Genomic DNA, 19,572 nt, shown 5'->3' with positions numbered 1-19,572 from the left:
ACGCCGATAAATACGGTAATTATCCTTTTATCCATTTTTATTGCTTTTATTAATCGTGGACCCAGGATGAATACCAGTACAGTATCCCCCACTTATACACTTATATTTTATCTACTTTTGTGAGTAGCTATTTGGCTGTTTTGTCTTGTCCAATTAAACAGAAGTTCTTTTATACTGCACTGAGTCTGGCGCACCTTGTCTTTTTCTATTTCTGTTTTATAGAGCTGTGCATATGTATAGAAGTTAGGGCCCAAAAGTGACCCAATCCCAGGGGCCCCCTCCACCCTAAGTCCTGCCCTGGACACGGGTCAGCATGAGTATGCAGCTACACAGCTACAGTACCTACACAATAAACTGCAATACACAGTTTGTTCTGACACCTTTCTATAAGAACCAGTATTCACCTTTTTAGGGTTGAAAATATTTTTATTGTTATAAAGCAACAAAAGAGTTAATACATTTGACATAAGTATTCACCTTTTTAGCAATCTTAGCAAAAGTCGAGCATATAAGTTTGCATCCCCTGGCAAAAATCGCCACATTTTGGCATTGCTATTGAAAATACAGTGCCTTAAAAAAGTATTCATACCCCTTGAAATTTTTTACATTTTGTTATGTTACAAAAACTTAAATGTATTTTATTGGGATTTTATGTGATAGGCCAACAAAAGGGGCACATAGTTGTGAAGCGGAAGGAAAATGATAAATGGTTTTCATTTTTTTTTTTTAAATAATATGTGCATTTGTAGGGCGCCCCCCTGAGTCAATACTTTGTAGAACCGCCTTTCTCTGCAATTACAGCTGCAAGTCTTTTTGTCTCTATGAGCTTTGCACATCTAGTGAAATTTTTTGCCAATTCTTCTTTGCAAAATAGCTCAAGTTCTGTCAGATTGGATGGAGAGCGTCTGTGAACAGCAATGTTCAAGTCTTGCCACAGATTCTCAATTGAATTTAGGTCTGGATTTTGACTGGGCCATTCTAACACATGAATATGCTTTGATGTAAACCATTCCATTGTAGCTCTGGCTGTATGTTTGGGGTCGTTGTCCTGCTGGAAGGTGAACCTCCACCCCAGTCTCAAGTCTTTTGCAGACTCTAAAAGGTTTTCTTCTAAGATTGCCCTGTACTTTGGCTCCATCCATCTTCCCATCAACTCTGACCAGCTTCCCTGTCCCTGCTGAAGAAAATAATCTCCACAACATGATGCTGCCACCACCATGTTTCACGGTTAGGATGGTGTGTTCAGGGTGATGTGCAGTATTTGTTTTCCACCACACTTTGCTTTTAGGCCAAAAAGTTACATTTTGGTCTCATCTGACCAGAGCACCTTCTTCCACATGTTTGCTGTGTCCCCCACATGGCTTCTCGTAAACTGTAAACAGGACTTCTTATGTTTTTTTTCAACAATGGCTTTTTCCTTAAAGGCCAGATTTGTGGAGAGCACGACTAATAGTTGTCCTGTGGACAGATTCTCCCACCTGAGCTGTGGATCTCTGCAGCTCCTCCAGAGTTACCATGGACCTCTTGGCTGCTTCTCCGGTGAATGCTCTCCTTGCCCGGCCTGTCAGTTTAGGTGGACGGCCATGTCTTAGTAGGTTTGCAGTTGTGCCATACTCTTTCCATTTTTGGATGATGAATTGAACAGTGCTCTGTGAGGTGTTCAAAGTTTGGGATATTTTTTATAACCTAACTCTGCTTTAAACTTCTCCACAACTTTATCCCTGACCTGTCTGGTGTGTTCCTTGGCCTTCATGATGCTGTTTGTTCACTAAGTTTCTCTAACAAACCTCTGAGGGCTTCACGGAAGAGCTGTATTTATAATGAGATTACATTACACACAGTTGGACTCTATTTACAAATTAGGCGATGTCTGAGGGCAATTGGTTCCACTAGATTTTAGTTAGGGGTATCAGAGTAAAGGGGGCTGAATACAAATGCATGCCACACTTTTCACATATTTATTTGTAAAACATTTTGAAAACCATTTATCATTTTCCTTACACTTTACAATTATGAGCCACTTTGTTTTGGTCTATCACACAAAATCCCAATGAAATACATTTACGTTTTTGGTTGCAACATGGCAAAATTTGGAAAATTTCAAGGTGTGTGAAAACTTTTTCAAGGCACTGTATGACTGATCATGCCAAATTTTATCTATGGATAGTGATCATATGAAGCCATTTATTATCACAGTTGTTTGGCTCCTTTTTAAATCATAATGATAACAGAAATCACCCAAAGGGTCCTGATGAAAAGTTTCCATCCCTTGGAATGTTTGGCCTTGGTACAGACACACAAAGTGACACACACGGGTTAATATGGCAATTAAAGGTTAATTTCCCACATCTGTGGCTTTTTAAATAGTGTTTGTGTATAAATAGTCAATGAATGTGTTGGCTCTCATGTGGATACACTGACCAGGCTAGATACTAAGCCATGAGGAGCAGAAAAGAACTTTCAAAATACCTGCGTTACAAGGTAATGGAACTTTATAAAAATGGAAAAGTATATAAAAAGATAGCCAAAACCTTAAATATGCCAGTCAGTACTATTCAATCACTTATTAAAGGGGTTGTAAACCTCCATTTTCAAGTTGTACCTATAGGTAGACCTAGAATAAGGCTTAATTATAGGTACTGTAACTATCTCCTAAACGTGCGCCATTTAGGAGATATTTACTTTGAACTGCACTGATGATGTCATCGGTGCATGCACTGTGAAGAAAACGACCCTCCGTGCCGTTTCTTCACTAGCAAGTGCCATAACTGGAAGCTCCTGTACGCCTAAGTGACGTCACGTCACGCGACTCCGGCCAGTCACATTGCCGGAGTCCACAGCCCTGAAAGGAAGATGGGCGAACATGGATACGGCCTCCAGCAGAGACAGCGCGGGCTTCGTTTGCAGATAGGTGTCACAAAATGTGCTAGTATGCGATGCATACTAGCAGATTATGCTTTTACTTTGGAAGTAAAAGGAAAAGGAAGTAAAACCCATCAGCGTTTACTTCCTATTTAAGAAGAGGAAAATTCAGGGATCTCTTGAAGCCAAGGTTAGGTAGACCAAGAAACATTGCAGCCACAACTGCCAGAAGAATTGTTCGGGATACAAGAAAAACCCCACAGGTAACCAAAGTAGAAATACAAGATGCTCTGGAAAAGTATGGTGTGGATGTTTCAAGGAGCACAATACGACGATACTTGAACAAAAATAAGCTGCATGATCCAGTTGCCCAAAAGTAGCATTTACTGCGCCAATGCCACAAAAAGCCCGGTTACAATATGCCGGACAACACCTTGACAAACCTCACAGTTTCTGGCACACTGTAATCTGGAGTGACAAGCCCAAATAGACAAAGTACCCCCATATCTCCCAGATGGAGAGATTAGGGGAAGTGGGGGATTTTTAGCGTGCCTAACTAATATAGTCACAAAGAACAAAATAAAAATATAATTTTTATTGAACACGATTAAAATCTTTTGTTACAGTCTAAAAGCACATAGTACAGGCTACCAGGCTTGTCATACAGACAACAGAGCATCAGAAAGTGATAAAGAGGGGTAGGATCAACGAGTTTCACCCAAAAGCGGGTTTCCTCAGGATCCACTTAGCTTTCCAAACTCTCTAACTGGTAGATAATACAGGCAATATATTATTCTAACACAGTATTACATTAAACTATACATTTCATATGTTCCAATTACAAAAAAATGAAAAAAGATCAAAACATTGTACAAATATGGGGACACCCAGAGGGAGGGAAGAGAAAAAAAATAAAATAAAACAAGGAACCAACTCCCAACTAGTACACATAAGCACCATTAAACTAACTTACCAAAAAGATTGAATCCTCCTTGCAAAGGAAGGTAACCAAATTTAGACCTGATGGCAGGGGTAAAGAGAGGGGATCAGATAATAGCCACGATCCAAAGGTCAAACACAGGCAACCCAAAAAAATATATATATTCCTGTAGCTATATCTATATATACTATATATACACATTTTTTTTTCATTTTTATTTGAACAGATATTATCACTTGCCTGGTACTTATCTTTTCATCTTTTCCTCCTGCTTCTCACCTTGGGTGAGTATCCCATCAGGGTTTGTACTCTATTTTCCTTTTCCATTGTCCCACCAAATTGCTGATCCTGCATGCTCTCTTGGGAGTCGGTTCCTTGTTTCAATTTTTTTTTCTCTACTCTCCCTTTGGGTGTCTTTATGTTCATACAATGTTTTAATCTTTTTTTCATTTTTTGTCATTGCAACATATGAAATGTATACTTTATAGTAATACTATGTTGGAATAATGTATTGCCTGTATTATCTACCAGCTAGTAAGTTTGGAAAACAAAATGGATCCTGAAGAGGCCGCTTTGGGCGAAACGCATCAATCCTATCACTCTTCATCACTTTCTGATGCTCTGTTGTTTATATGACATGCCTGGTAGTGTGTACTATGTGATTTTAGACTAACAAAAGATTTTATCAAATAAATATTATATTTTTATCTTGTCAGGGCTGGGCTCTCAGCCCTTCCTTCTCTGCGCTCAGGTTGCTCAGCTGTCGTTTAATTGCCAGTAGACATGTGCGCCGTCAATAAATTTGTTTTGTTTCGTTCTGTTTCGTAATAAAATAATTTGGAATTCGTGTCCGAAATTCAATTCAGATTCGTATGAAATACAAATGTTCGCTAGGTTCGTAAACTTTTCGTAACAATAACGAAAGTTTGTTATGATAAATTTATCATTATGAGGGGCTCCTACCATCCCTGTGCTGTGCTGACTTCCTGGGTTTTTAACTTTTAGTTTTGTTAACTTTTCGTAACAATAACGAAAGTTTGTTATGATAAATTTATCCGAAGTTCGTAAACGAAATTTCGTATTTCGTACAAAATTCGTATGCAAAAAAATTCATATTTCGGATCCTTACGAATGTACGAATTTTTGGAAATTCGTACAAATTTCTGATTCGTACAAAACTAATCGCACATGTCTAATTGCCAGCACTCCTCGTTCCACAGTGGCTCTCCTGGTCATCATTTCCTGCTCATCAGCCCAGCCCACAGCCAGCCCATTCTGGCTATTTAAACTGCCTGGGTTATTCCTTCTGTCCCTTTGCCTTGGTCAATATATCTGGAGACTCTTTGCTGTGTTCCTGTTGAAGACTTGCCTGGCTGACATCCCTTCTGGTTCCTGATCCTGTCTGCTGCCTCCAACTATGCTGATCTCTGGCTTCCTGATTCACTGGCTTGTTCTGACTACCCGCTTTGGCTACCATACCCTGACTCTGTTTTGACTATGTTTACTAATTGTATCATTTTTAACATTTTATTAAAAAGGTGTGATTTTTACTGCATTTTTTGTCTCCATCTGATTCATTGTTCCTGACATGCAGTATATATATTTTTCTTTGCGGTTATATTAGTTAGGAATGCTAAAAAGTAATCACTTCCCCTAATCTCTCCATCTGGAAAATAAGGGGGTACTTTGTCCTTGAACTTGTTTACCATATTTGGGGATTGTGTCTCTTTTCTTGAACAAGCTCACCTACCTAATTCTCTTCTCAAGCCCAAATAGAACTTTAAGGGTACAACCACAAGCACTATGTTTGGAAAGGGGTCAACAAGGCCTATAGTGACAAGAATACCATACCCACTGTCACGAAGATCCTGCCAGTAAATGGTGATCCAGGCGCATGGGAACACGGCCACGGGTCCCACTGTGCAGGCGCGCGTGTTCACGGGTGCTGTCACGCACGGGCACACGCGCGCGCACTCCCGCTGGTGTCAGGCGGGCTATTTAATCCAGTCTGTCACACTCAATCCCCGCTGTCTGCTCTACAGCGTCCCGTGTGCTTTACCTGATCTGATCTGTGTATCCTGTCATTGACCCGGCTTCCTGTTTGACCATCCTGCTATCCGCCTGCACCAGACCCTCTTGGCTTGCCTGACCACCCCTCTGTGTTATCCCTGGTACCTCTGCTGTCCGACCAATACCGACCACCGGCTTGTTGACCTTCCCGCTGTGTATACCAGTATCCAGTCTTCTACCTGCTGCTTGTTCCTGGTTCCAGTCCAGTGTTCCAGGCTCCTACCTGCTGTTTGTTCCTGGTTCCAGTCCAGCGTTCCAGGCTCCTACCTGCTGTTTGTTCCTGGTCCCAGTCCAGCGTTCCAGGCTCCTACCTGCTGTTGTTCCTGGTTCCAGTCCAGCGTTCCAGACTACTACCTGCTGTTGTTCCTGGTTCCAGTCCAGCGTTCCAGTCTACTACCTGCTGCTTGTTCCTGGTTCCAGTCCAGCGTTCCAGTCTACTACCTGCTGCTTGTTCCTGGTTCCAGCCCAGTTCCTCCGTCCGGCTTACTTACCTGCTGGGTTCCTGGTCCTCCCTGCATTCCAGTCTCAGTCTTCAGTCTTCTCTTCAGCTTCAGGTTCCAGAGGGTGCAACCACTACTGAACTTCCAGTGACTGTTGATCCTGCCAGGCACCCATACCACTCTTCACTCCTGGCCCTCTGTCTCCATTCCAGGGGAACGGGAGTGGGAGCTGTAAGGGAGGTCTTTCTCTGCACTTCAGGCTCAAAACCTACCAGGTAAGTGACACCCACTGTGAAGCATGGTGGTGGCTCACTGATGTTTTTGGGGGGGTGAGCCCTAAAGGCACAGGGAATCTTGTGAAAATTGATGGCAAGATGAATGCAGCATGTTATTAGAAAATACTGGCAGGCAATTTGCATTCTTATGCAGGAAATCTAAACATGGGACACTCTTGGACTTTCCAGCATGACAATGACCCTAATCACAAGTCCAAGTTGACCTTCCAGTGGTTACAGCAGAAAAAGGTGAAGGTTCTGGGGTGGCCATCACAGTCTCCTGACCTTATATTATTAAACCACAATGGGAAGATCTCAAACATACAGTTCATGCAAGACGACAAAAAACTTTGCATGACCCGGAGGCATTTTGCCAAGATGAATGGGCAGCTATAATATCTGCAAGAATTTGGGGCCTCATAGACAACTATTACTAAAGACAGAGTGCTGTCATTGATGTTAAGGGGGCAATACACAGTATTAAGAACTAAGGGTATGCAGACTTTTGAACAGGGGGAATTTTATTGGTTTACTTGTTGCCATCTTTTGTTTTATGATTGTGCCATTTTGCTATGACCTACAGTAATAGCATATGAATCCCACAAGAAATAAAAGTTATGGAATTTGCCTGCTCACTCATATTTTCTTTAAAAAATGTACATACTGTTACCAATTCTCCAAGGGTATGCAAACTTTTGAGCACAACTGTACGGTAGCTCTTCCATTGGATTGGACTACATGGGCCAGCCTTCACTTCCCATGTGCCTTAATGACCCATTACCCTGTTTCCAGTTCTCCGATTTTCCTTCCTTGGAACACTTTTGTCTATCCTGACCACGGCAGACCAGGAACATCTCACAGAAGCTGTAGTTTTAGCGTAGCTCTGACCAGGCCATCTAGCCATTATAATTCGCTCAAATCCTTATGCTTGTCCATTTTTTCTGCTTTCAACACATCCATTTCATAGATAACATGCATTTGGGGGAAAGGGAAAATTTGGGACTTTATACGAGGCATAGGACCCGTAGGTACAATGCCTCCATCCCTGTTTGACAATTCATTGAAAAAAGAGGTTTGGGACTCTGTATGAAGCATACGGCTGTGGGGTGGGGATGATGCAAATTGTGTCCCCCCCAGCCGTATGCTTCATACAAAGTCCCAAACCTCTTTTTTCAATGAACATGTTCACTTGCTGCTTAATATATCACACCCAGTTTCAGATGAGATAATCAATGTTATATGATATGTATGGATGTAGTATCCAATTTGTTTTGGTATTTTTTATGGCAAGTAGGAAGTTGATGGGGTTATTTGGTTGGAGGTGCTGTACAATCTATGCCACAGTGATTTTATATCAGTATTCTTTTAATTTGAGAATATTGAGAAATTTTAAATTTAAAAAATACACTTTTTAATTCTTTGTGGTTACCTTAACCACTTACCGTCGTTATACGGCGGCACTTTGAAGAGGGGTATCGTTGTTATGGCAGGAGCTAGATACCATAACCCCGGTATCCTCTTCAAGAGTGGGTGGTCCGCTTTCAGATAAAAGTGGTCTCTGTGGTGGATTCACAGCGAGATCACTATTATCACGCTCTGGTGCCCTCTGCCGCTTACCAGAGCCGGCGGCGGAGGCGATTGTGTCCTCTTCCCTGTTAGGCATGGAACTGAGTGGGGGGAAGATGGCCCCCCACCCGAGCTCCATACCATTGCAGGGCAGAAGCGACGTCAAAATGTCACTTCTGCCCATGGATCTTAAAGAGACAATTTTATTTTTTCCAACAACATTTTTTATTTTTTTGCATTTTTGTGTAAATATGAGATCTGGGGTCTTTTTGACCCCAGATCTCATATTTAGGAGGACCTGTCATGCTTTTTTTCTATTACAAGGGATCTTTACATTCCTTATAATAGGAATACAAGTGACACATTTTTTTTTTTAAAAGAACAGAACATTTTTTTTTAAAATGATTTTTATTGAGTTTTACATGTTATACACGAATACAGCGTTACACCATTGAGCTTTACAATAATACATTAAAGAAAATAGTACAGGGGTCTTGTTTAGACAATTTAATCTTAAAAGTACTATAAAACAGTGGTCCCGCAAGGGTGTATTAACTTCTTTGGTGTAGATATAACTGAGTAACACGGTATCCATAGTTGGATAAGATGTATAACTAGAAAAGTATAAAGTATATAAAGTAATAACGTAAAAGAATAAAAGGTAGAGGTAGGGAGGGAGGAAGGGGAAGGGGGGGAAATTTGTCTACGGTCCAACCACCATGCAAACATAGTGTATGTAGTTAGAGTAAAATGATTTATTTAGTAGTTTCTAACATCAGTTACCTTTAAACCATGTTGTCCAGATTTTCCAATTTTTATCAAACACTTCTTTCTGACCATTCTTAATGGCTATCAGGGATTCATACACATAATGGGTCTGAGTGTTTGAGAACTTCCGATACATTTGGAGCTCTATCTGCCTTCCAATGTTTGGCTATTAATGTTCTAGCTGCTAGAAAAATGTGGGTGATCACAATTCTAAATTCAGGAGGGAAGGTTTCAATACCCACATTTAAGATTGCTAGGCTTGGTTTGGGATGGGTCAGAATCCCGGTGATGCTTGAGATAGACCGGAAGATGGAAATCCAAAAACTAGTTAAGTGCTTACAGGACCAGAACATATGTAGTAGGTTGCCTATGGAGCCACAGTTCCTCCAGCATAGTGGAGAGCTATGCCTCCCAAACTTTGAAATCCTATAAGGTGTAAGGTACCATCGGAGTGCAATTTTCTGGGAGAATTCCCAGTGGTTAACGCATCTAGAAGCTTTATGAAGTGATCGAACTGCGAGTTTGTAATGTGCACGTCTAGATCTGATTCCCATTTCTGGTAAGGCTGGGATTTAATGAAATCTAGTTTATGTTGGAAAAGATTATAGAACAAAGAGATACCTTTGGGTGGGGTGGGTTTCGTGGTGAGATATCTCCACACTTCTCCAGGGAGATATATGTGATATGATTTGATAGAGCGCAGAAGGTGGGCTATTTGATTATATTTATATTGGTTGGCAGAACAAAGGTTGCATTGGTTCCGAAGTGAAGTGAAGGGAATAAGGGAATTATTAGAGGGTAAGTCAGTGATTGTTTTAATGCCTTTGTCGTGCCAGTCTCCAATATTGAGATTCGGGATGGCATGAGAAAGGATTGTTATAGGTATAGGAATGTCCTTTTGTTTGGATATCGGAGTTGGGACCTTGCATAGGTCTCTCCATGCTAATAGTGATGCTTGGATAGTGAGTGGAAGATTGTGAAGAGGTTGGGGTTTCCAGACGTCTAAAAGTAGAAAAAACTCCAGATTATTGGAAGGGGTCAGAGTTCGTTCGATGCCGCACCACAAAGCATCAGGTGGCGGGTCAAACCACTCTTTAAGTTGTGTGAGAACAGCTGCTTGGTAATAGTCCCTAATGTCCACCAATCCCATACCACCTGCCATTCTATGCTTGATCAGAAGGGTTTTAGAGCATCTTGGTCTCTTAGATTGCCAGATATATCTAGAAAGTAAGGCGTTAAAGGCTCTGATATGTGTGTTGTGTATTGGGACTGCTAACGTTCGAAATATGTAAAGTATTTGGGGTAGAATCAACATTTTAACCACTTAAGGACCGGACCATTATGCTGCTTAAGGACCAGAGGACTTTTTCCAATTTGGCACTGCGTCGCTTTAACTGCTAATTGCACGGTCATGCAATGCTGTACCCAAACGAAATTTGCGTCCTTTTCTTCCCACAAATAGAGTTTTTTTTTTTATGGTATTTGATCACCTCTGCCGTTTTTATTTTTTGTGCTATAAATGGAAAAAGACCAAAAATTTTGAAAAAAATGATATTTTATACTTTTTGTTATAAAAAAATCCAATAAACTCAATTTTAGTAATACATTTAGGTAAAAATGTATTCAGCCACATGTCTTTAGTAAAAAAAATGTCAATAAGCGTATATTTATTGGTTTGCGCAAAAGTTATAGCGTCTACAAACTAGGGTACATTTTCTGGAATTTACACAGCTTTTAGTTTATGACTGCCTATGTCATTTCTTGAGGTGCTAAAATGGCAGGGCGGTACAAAACCCCCTCAATTGACCCCATTTTGGAAAGTAGACACCCCAAGGAAATTGCTGAGAGGCATGTTGAGCCCATTGAATATTAATTTTTTTTGTCCCAAGTGATTGAATAATGACAAAAAAAAAATTACAAAAAGTTGTCACTAAATGATATATTGCTCACACAGGCCATGGGCATATGTGGAATTGCACCCCAAAATATATTCAGCTGCTTCTCCTGAGTATGGGGATACCACATGTGTGGGACTTTTTGGGAGCCTAGCCGCGTACGGGGCCCCGAAAACCAATCACCGCCTTGAGGATTTCTAAGGGCGTAAATTTTTGATTTTACTCCTCACTACCTATCACAGTTTTGAAGGCCATAAAATGCCCAGATGACACAACCCCCCCCAAATGACCCCATTTTGGAAAGTATACACCCCAAGCTATTTGCTTTGAGGCATGTTGAGTCCATGGAATATTTTATATTTTGACACAAGTTGCGGGAAAGTGACAATTTTTTTTTTTTTGCACAAAGTTGTCACTAAATGATATATTGCTCACACAGGCCATGGGCATATGTGGAATTGCACCCCAAAATACGTTTAGCTGCTTCTCCTGAGTATGGGGATACCACATGTGTGGGACTTTTTGGGCGCCTAGCCGCGTACTGGGCCCCGAAAACCAATCACCGCCTTCAGGATTTCTAAGGGTGTAAATTTTTGATTTCACTCTTCACTGCCTATCACAGTTTCGGAGGCCATAGAATGCCCAGGTGGCACAAAACCCCCCCAAATGACCCCATTTTGGAAAGTAGACACCCCAAGCTATTTGCTGAGAGGCATGGTGAGTATTTTGCAGCTCTCATTTGTTTTTGAAAATGAAGAAAGACAAGAAAACATTTTTTTTTTACTTTTTTTCAATTTTCAAAACTTTGTGACAAAAAGTGGGGTCTGCAAAATACTCCCTATACCTCTCAGCAAATAGCTTGGGGTGTCTACTTTCCAAAATGGGGTCATTTGGCGGGGGTTTGTGCCATCTGGGCATTCCATGGCCTCCGAAACTGTGATAGGCAGTGAAGAGTGAAATCAAAAATTTACGCCCTTAGAAAGCCTGAAGGCGGTGCTTGGTTTTCTGGGTCCCGTACGCGGCTAGGCTCCCAAAAAGTCTCACACATGTGGTATCCCCATACTCAGGAGAAGCAACAGGATGCATTTTGGGGTGTAATTTCACATATTCCCATGGCATGTTTGAGCAATATATCATTTAGTGACAACTTTGTGCAAAAAAAAAAAAAAAAAAATTTGTCTCTTTCCCGCAACTTGTGTCACAATATAAAATATTCCATGGACTCGACATGCCTCTCAGCAAATAGCTTGGGGTGTCTACTTTCCAAAATTGGGTCATTTGGTAGGGTTTTGAACTGTCCTGGCATTTTATGCACAACATTTAGAAGCTTATGTCACACATCACCCACTCTTCTAAACCACTTGAAGACAAAGCCCCTTCGGACACTTTTTGTTTACATGAAAAAATTATTTTTTTTTGCAAGAAAATTACTTTGAACCCCCAAACATTATATATTTTTTTAAAGCAAATGCCCTACAGATTAAAATGGTGGGTATTTCATTTTTTTTTTCACACAGTATTTGCGCAGCGATTTTTCAAACGCATTTTTTGGGGAAAAACCCACTTTTTTAAATTTTAATGCATTAAACACACTATATTGCCCAAATGTTTGATGAAATAAAAAAGATGATCTTAGGCTGAGTACATGGATACCAAACATGACATGCTTTAAAATTGCGCACAAACGTGCAGTGGCAACAAATAAATAAATTTTTAAAAGCCTTTAAAAGCCTTTACAGGTTATCACTTTAGATTTACAGAGGAGGTCTACTGCTAAACTTACTGCCCTCGATCTGACCTTTGCGGTGATACCTCACATGCATGGTGCAATTGCTGTTTACATTTGACGCCAGACCGACGCTTGCGTTCGCCTTAGCGCGAGAGCAGGGGGGACAGGGGTGCTTTTTTTTTTCTTTATTATTTTTTTGCTTTTTTATCTTATTTTTAAACTGTTCCTTTCATTTTTTTTTTAAATCATTTTTTATTGTTATCTCAGGGAATGTAAATATCCCCTATGATAGCAATAGGTAGTGACAGGTACTCTTTTTTGAAAAAATTGGGGTCTATTAGACCCTAGATCTCTCCTCTGCCCTCAAAGCATCTGACCACACCAAGATCGGTGTGATAAAATGCTTTCCCAATTTCCCAATGGCGCTGTTTACATCCGGCGAAATCTAAGTCATGAAATGCTCGTAGCTTCCGGTTTCTTAGGCCATAGAGATGTTTAGAGCCAGTCTGGTCTCTGATCAGCTCTATGGTCAGCTGGCTGAATCACTGGCTGCATTCTCAGGTTCCCTGTTGAGACAGGAGAGCCAGAGAAAAACAAGGAAGACCGTGGGGGGGGTCATTCCCTCCCACTGCTTGTAAAAGCAGTCTAGAGGCTAATTAGCTAATAGGATTGCTTTTACATAAAAGCCGACCGCTGGCTGAAAAGAATGATACCAAGATGATACCTAAACCTGCAGGCATCATTCTGGTATAACCACTCAAAGTCGTGAATGGCGTACCTGAAGACAAAAAAAATGGTTAACAATAAAGCACAGTAAACAGTAAAGTATAAAAAATTGCATACCTGAAAAGCAAACATGATAAAACATAACAATAAAACATTGCAGAATAGAATACAGTAAAAAAGAGCAGAACAATAGAGAGAGAATAGAGAGAGAGAGAACAATAAAACGACAACTATTATTTTTTATTTTATATTTTTTTTTGTGTTTTTTTTTTTTTTTTTTTACACTGTTTTTGTAACTGTTACTTTTATAACGGTAACCGGTTTCAGGTTCTGGTCTCTCAAAATGCGATGGCATCTTGGGAGACCCTGTGAAAGTGTGTCCTAGTCTGTGCAATGCTGTACCCTACGCTAATACTCAACTAGTGTATGGTAGCGTTCAAAACATTCACCAATGCAAAGACCAGGATTGTCAGGACAGGGGGGACAATAATAGCGGGTGTCACGCCTATATCCGCGCTTGCTGCAGACACAACATCTTTTTTGGGGGGGTTTCGCTGGGTAGGGGTACTCGGGAGGACATAAAGAAAATGCCTTTCATGCAGTCGACTGCATTTGGTTGGGGATGTGAATGGGGGAAGTACGGGCGCTGCAGAAGCGGTGGGTTCCCAATTATTAGGATTGGCGAATGCAGCAGGAAGGGCACTATGGGCACGACGGGCCTGTTTGTCTTCTTCTTGGTGGCAGCGGGACACTACTTGTGCTTGCCACCTCACCAGCTTGAACTGCACTTATCGGACTCGCCACGTCACCAAGTGTTACTGCAGTGCTGGTTTGACTACGACCGGGGTGTACTAGGCCGCTGGTGCTTGCCAGTTCACCTAAACGCTACCAAAATAACTGTTAGCGATCGCAGGGATCAGGCCTGACTCTGCGAACGCGGCAGTTATGCGTTTAGTGTTTTGTAAGTGACAGTGATTGATTGATACTGCACTTGGGTGGGCTGGGCTGGGCCAGGCGGAGGGGCAAAACGCAGGTGCTAGCAGGTATCTGGGCTGATCCCGCTAACACTGCATTTTTGGGAACCCTAAACTGCTGGGGACGCTAGTATAGATCTGATCGGATCAGATATTGATCCGTTCAGATACTATACCACTAAGGGAGGTGTACGGTGCGTGCGTGGGTGTTAGCGCTACTGGCGCTTACCTGACACTGCCTGGGGCTGGTTCTTACCAGTTCACCAAAATGCTACCAACAAAACTGTTAGCGATCGCAGGGATCAGGCCTGACTCTGCGAACGCTGCAGTTATGCGTTTAGTGTTTTGTAAGGGACAGTGATCGATCGATACTGCACTTGAGTGGGCTGGGCTGGGCTGGGCGGAGGGGCAAAACGCAGGTGCTAGCAGATATCTGGGCTGATCCCGCTAACACTGCGTTTTTGGGAACCCTAAACTGCTGGGGACGCTAGTATAGATCTGATCGGATCAGATATTGATCCGTTCAGATACTATACCACTTAGGGAGGCGTATGCTGCGTGCGTGGATGTTACCGGTACTGGCGCTAATCTGACGCTGCCTGGGGCGACGCATATCACCGCCGGGCGATCAGGGGGCTAAACCTTTATTCGGTAATAAACGGCGGGTGCCCTGACACTATAAAAAATAAACAAACTAACCAGCGTCACCCGTAACGGTTATACGGTGATCAGCGGTGAAATGGTTAACTAGGGGGCAATCAAGGGGTTAAAACATTTATTAGGCAGTATATGGGGGTCCCTGTCGCTATAAAACGCTGACGGCGAACCTAAATATTTACGTCCCTAACTAGCGTCACCAGTGACACTAATACAGCGATCAGAAAAATGATCGCTTAGTGACACTGGCGACGGGGGGTGATCAAGGGGTTAAAACTTTATTAGGGGGGGTTAGGGGGTACCCTAGACCTACAGGGGGCTAATACTAACTGCCCTACCACAGTAACTGTCACAAACTGACACCATGCAGTAATCAGAAAAAAAAACTGCTTGGTGTCAGTGTGACAGGGGGGGGAAAGGGTGATTAGGGGGTGATCGGGGGGATCGGGGGTAAAGGGGGGTGTAAAGTGTGCCTGGCATGTTCTACTGTGTGTGTGTGTGTTTGTGCACTCACATTTCAGTCTTCTCTCCTCGGCGCCGGAACGGAAACTGCCGAGCCGAGGAGAGATGACATCACATCCCCTACACAGAGGCAGGGGAAGAATCCCATTGGCTGGGAGCGATCGCGAGAGGGGGCCACGATCGGATGGCCTCCCCCTCACCTCTCATCACTCCCAGTCACAAGACGACCGCCTCAGGCACCAGGGGGGTCCGATCGGACCCCCGCCCGCGGGAAGGCAATCACGTACCAGGTACGTGATTTTGCCTGCCCGTGCCATTCTGCAGACGTATATCTGCGTGAGGCGGTCGTCAAGTGGTTAAATGAGGCAAGGCGACCGGTCCAAGTTATTCTATATTGGCCAGTCTATTTGTTTCTTTTGTGAGTTTAGTAATTAAGGATGAGTAGTTGGCTTCCGCTAGGTTATGTGGGTTTTTGGTCAGTATTAGGCCTAGGTAGGTAATACTCGTTTTGCACCATGTATAGGGAAAGGATGCGTGTAGTTGGGACTTTAAGGATGGAGTTATTGCTAAGTCTAGTATGATTGATTTCGTAAAGTTAACTTTGTAATATGAGATTCTACTGAACTCATTTAGGGTGTCGTGTGCGTGTCTCAGTGATATGTTAGGCGAGGAAAGGAATAGAATAATATCGTCCGCAAATAAGTTTATGTTATGTGATTGTCCTTGAATGGAGAATCCTGAGATTGAGGGAGAAAGGGGGCAGCCCTGCCTAGCACCATTAGATATGGTAAAGGTATCTGATAGTAAATTAGAGGTGAAAACTTGTGCACAGGGGGAAGAGTACAAGGCCAGTATAGCAGATAGGATGGGGCCAGTAAAACCAAATTTTTGTAGTGTATGACTCATATAGCCCCAGTGTATCCTGTCGAATGCCTTCTCCGCATCCAAAGAGAGGAGCAGAGAAGGCATCCGACAGGATCGAGCGTATTGCATAATGTTAATGACTCTTCTTGTGGCATCAGCCTGCTGCCTTCCCGCCGTGAAACCAGATTGATCAGGTTTTATAAGGGAGGGGAGGATGGGAGGTAATCTATGGGCTAATATTTTCGCATAAAGCTTAACATCAGTGTTGAGTAGTGATATTGGTCTAAAGTTGGCCGGGGACGTGGGCTCTTTACCGGGTTTTGGAATAGTTACCACATAAGCCTTAAGCATTTCTGAGGGAAATGAGGCAGAGGACACCGCAGCAGAGTAAATTTGGATTGGAATGTCTTGTAATAGCCATTAGGTAGGCCATCTGGGCCTGGAGACTTACCCAAAGGGAGTGTGCGTATCCCTTTCTGGATCTCAGACTCCATTATAGGGGCGTTAAGGGCCTCAAGTTGTGTTTGGGAGAGAGAAGGAAGATTAATTTGTGACAAGAAAGCCTGAATGCTCTTCTCTGTTGGTTGTGGTGTGTCAGGGTCTTTATCTAAGTTATATAGTGTTGAGTAATATTCAGAAAATGAATTTGCTATTTCTTTAGGGTTGAATATTTTGTGTTTACCTATAGGGTGTATCAGGAAGGGGATTTTAGATTTGGTCCTGGCAGTTTTGAGCCTCTGGGCTAAGAATTTGCCTGCTCGATTGCCTGAAGAATAATGGGACAATTTTAGAGATTGTATGTGTTTGTCATATCTTTCAATTAAAAGGAGTCTGAGATCAGAACGAAGTTGAGAACGTTTTTGGGGAATATGAGAATTAGAGTTTTGTTTATTCAGGGTCTCCAGGGTTTTGATATCGTTAATTAATAGGTTCAGCTTTTGTGTCCTCTGCCTCTTCTCCCTTGCACATATCTGAAGCATCAACCCCCTAACAAAAGCCTTATTGGCGCACCACAGCACCGCCGGGTCAGATACAGAGTTGGCATTTACATCAAAAAATTCAGATAAGTTCTTATTGATATTCCTAACATGTTGTGGCGTTTGGAAGATACGTGAGTTAGCTCTCCAGATATACGCTGGACTTGGAGTGTGCCCCTCCACCACAGTGATGGACACAGGAGCATGGTCAGACTATGCTATGTCATGTATGGTGGAGGAGGACAGAGCTTGTAATAATATCTTATCTACCATTATCAGATCTATTCTAGAATAGGAATTGTGTCTAGCAGAATGAAAGGTATAGTCCTTTTCGTTGGCATGTTGGCATCTCCGTACATCATAGATGTTTTCTGAGCCTAGCAGGGAGCAATGTGGTTGAAAAAGGGGAAGGAAACATAATAGGACCTCTCCAATCCGGTCCTAGTGTAGCAGGGGTTGAAGTGAAAGAGGAGGTCGTTTGGCCTTGGAGGTGGTATCCAAAGAGTAGTCGGGTGATAAATTATGGTCTCCACAAATAACCAGGGATCCTTTTTGGATAGTAGAGATTTTGCGGTAAAGTCTCCTGAGAAAGCGGAGTTGGTGGGAATTTGGCGCATATAGATTAGCAATTGTATATGGTTTGTTATTAAGTTCTCCCAAGAGTATGAGATATCTTCCGGCTGGGTCCACGTACTTTTCTGATAGGTTGAAGGCTACGGAGTCTCTGATAGCGATAAGGACTCCTTTTGTTTTGAGGGAGCTGAGGCAAAAAACATATGGGGAAATTTTTTTGTTGAAAGTAGGGGGTGTTGCCAGCTACAAAGTGTGTCTCTTTGAGACATAAGACATCTGCCTGGAGTTTTATTGCCTCATTCTAAACCGAGGCTCTTTTGGCCGGGTGATTGAGGCCATTTATGTTAATTGAGACTTTTTTAAGCGCCATTTATGTAGTATAAGGGTAGGTGTTTACAGTACCTTAGTCCCAGTAGAACAGTCCTTCTTGATTTGAGGTATCGGCGGTTATTGAGATGACTTGGGTTGCATGAATCTGTAGTAGTGAAGATGTTAACCCGGAGGTCAGACCAGTAGAGGGAAAGAGAGGTTGAAGTAGGGGAAAAAATAAAAGTTAATTGTAAAAAAATCAAGTATTGCAATAAGATGTAGAAGTCAAACTTGCATTTGAGGGCAGAACAGTTGCCCATATTTCAGAGGGGGAAAAATCTTAGCTGCATACTCCAGACTTTATCAGGAACCTTGATAAGGTGAAGTAGGTTTAATCTTTGTATTTGGGTGCTTTTGTGTTATTTTGTTTGGTGCTTTTCTTTTTGGACACCGTTTGCCAGTCGTACTGAGTGTTGAGTTTCGCAGGGGGTGAGGGGCCCACTGAGGAGTGGTCAGGTAGTATATCCAATGATCGGAGTAGCTTGAGCCCCCCTTCCACATCTGTGACTACCGTGGTGTTGCCGTCGTGGGTAACTGTTAGTTTAACAGTGTATCCCCACCGGTATAGGATATTATGATTACGAAGGGCCTTGGTCACCGGCAGTAAGGCTTTTTGCTTTTGCATGGTGAATTTTGAGAGATCTGCAAATAATAGGATATGTGCAAATCTTTCTGGGGGTTGTTGGTTTTTGCGGAACGCAGACATAAGTTGTTCCTTAGTTTGATAAAAATGTACTTGCAATGGGAGCCTGTGGATGCGATCGATGTAGATTTCATTCTCTGAAATGGTGGGTAGGAAGGTTTTGATTTGATCCTGGGCATATTGCTGGAGTTGTGGAGAAAGAACAGTTTCAGGAACCCCCTAATCTTAAGGTTGTTCCTTCTTGACCTGTCTTCAAGGTCGGCGACCTTTGACCTAAGCCATGTGATCTCTTCAGACTGGTCATTATGGGCATCAATTAGGGTGTTGTGGGATGCTGCAAAGTCCCCCATTTTATCCTCTATATGGTTGACTCTCCCTCCCAGGGCTCCTAGTTCAGATTTGAAGTTGTTTACACACTGCATCATATCTGTGTGCATGGAGCTGCGAAGGGAGACAAGCATGTCTTTTAGTGTGGTGTCAGATACAGGCTTACCTGTTGTGGGGAATGCTGTGATTGGGTCCACCAGCTCTCTTGTGTCCTCCATAGAGTCTGGGTTCATGCTTTCTTGCTGGATGTCCTGTGCCAGACGAGGTTTTGACTTTGCTGGGCTGCGGGACATAGGTGTAGAGGCTCCCGGAGAGCTGTACGTTGGGCCTGCTTGTGAGCCCAGGCTTGACATCGCAGACCGCGAGCTGCCTGTGGAGAAAGGAGGATTGCTCACCGCGGCGGCGCCATCTTGGAGAGGATCGCGGTCTTTCGGCTGGAAGAAATCCGGTAATTT

At 42.6% G+C, this 19,572-nt stretch overlaps 2 protein-coding genes across 5 annotated transcripts in view; one reads left to right on the top strand and one right to left on the bottom strand.

Moving 5' to 3' along the window:
• Positions 1-19,572, top strand: part of LOC141148310 (guanylate-binding protein 1-like) — a 1,084,899-nt gene that overhangs the window by 785,338 nt on the left and 279,989 nt on the right. The window lies entirely within an intron of this gene.
• Positions 1-19,572, bottom strand: part of LOC141148309 (guanylate-binding protein 6-like) — a 291,205-nt gene that overhangs the window by 115,128 nt on the left and 156,505 nt on the right. For 2 of the 4 annotated variants that reach the window (XM_073635620.1, XM_073635613.1), the window contains exon 3: positions 3,836-3,882. The exons of the other annotated variants lie outside the window; for them this stretch is intronic. The gene's annotated coding sequence lies outside the window, so the exon portion shown is untranslated. The remainder of the gene's footprint in view (positions 1-3,835; positions 3,883-19,572) is intronic. 4 annotated transcript variants of the gene reach the window in all.

This window comes from Aquarana catesbeiana, linkage group LG06 (genome assembly GCF_042186555.1).
Source record: "Aquarana catesbeiana isolate 2022-GZ linkage group LG06, ASM4218655v1, whole genome shotgun sequence".
Lineage (NCBI taxonomy): Eukaryota > Metazoa > Chordata > Amphibia > Anura > Ranidae > Aquarana > Aquarana catesbeiana.
Note: the sequence above shows the minus strand (reverse complement) of the source record. Positions and strands in the feature narration are given on the sequence as shown.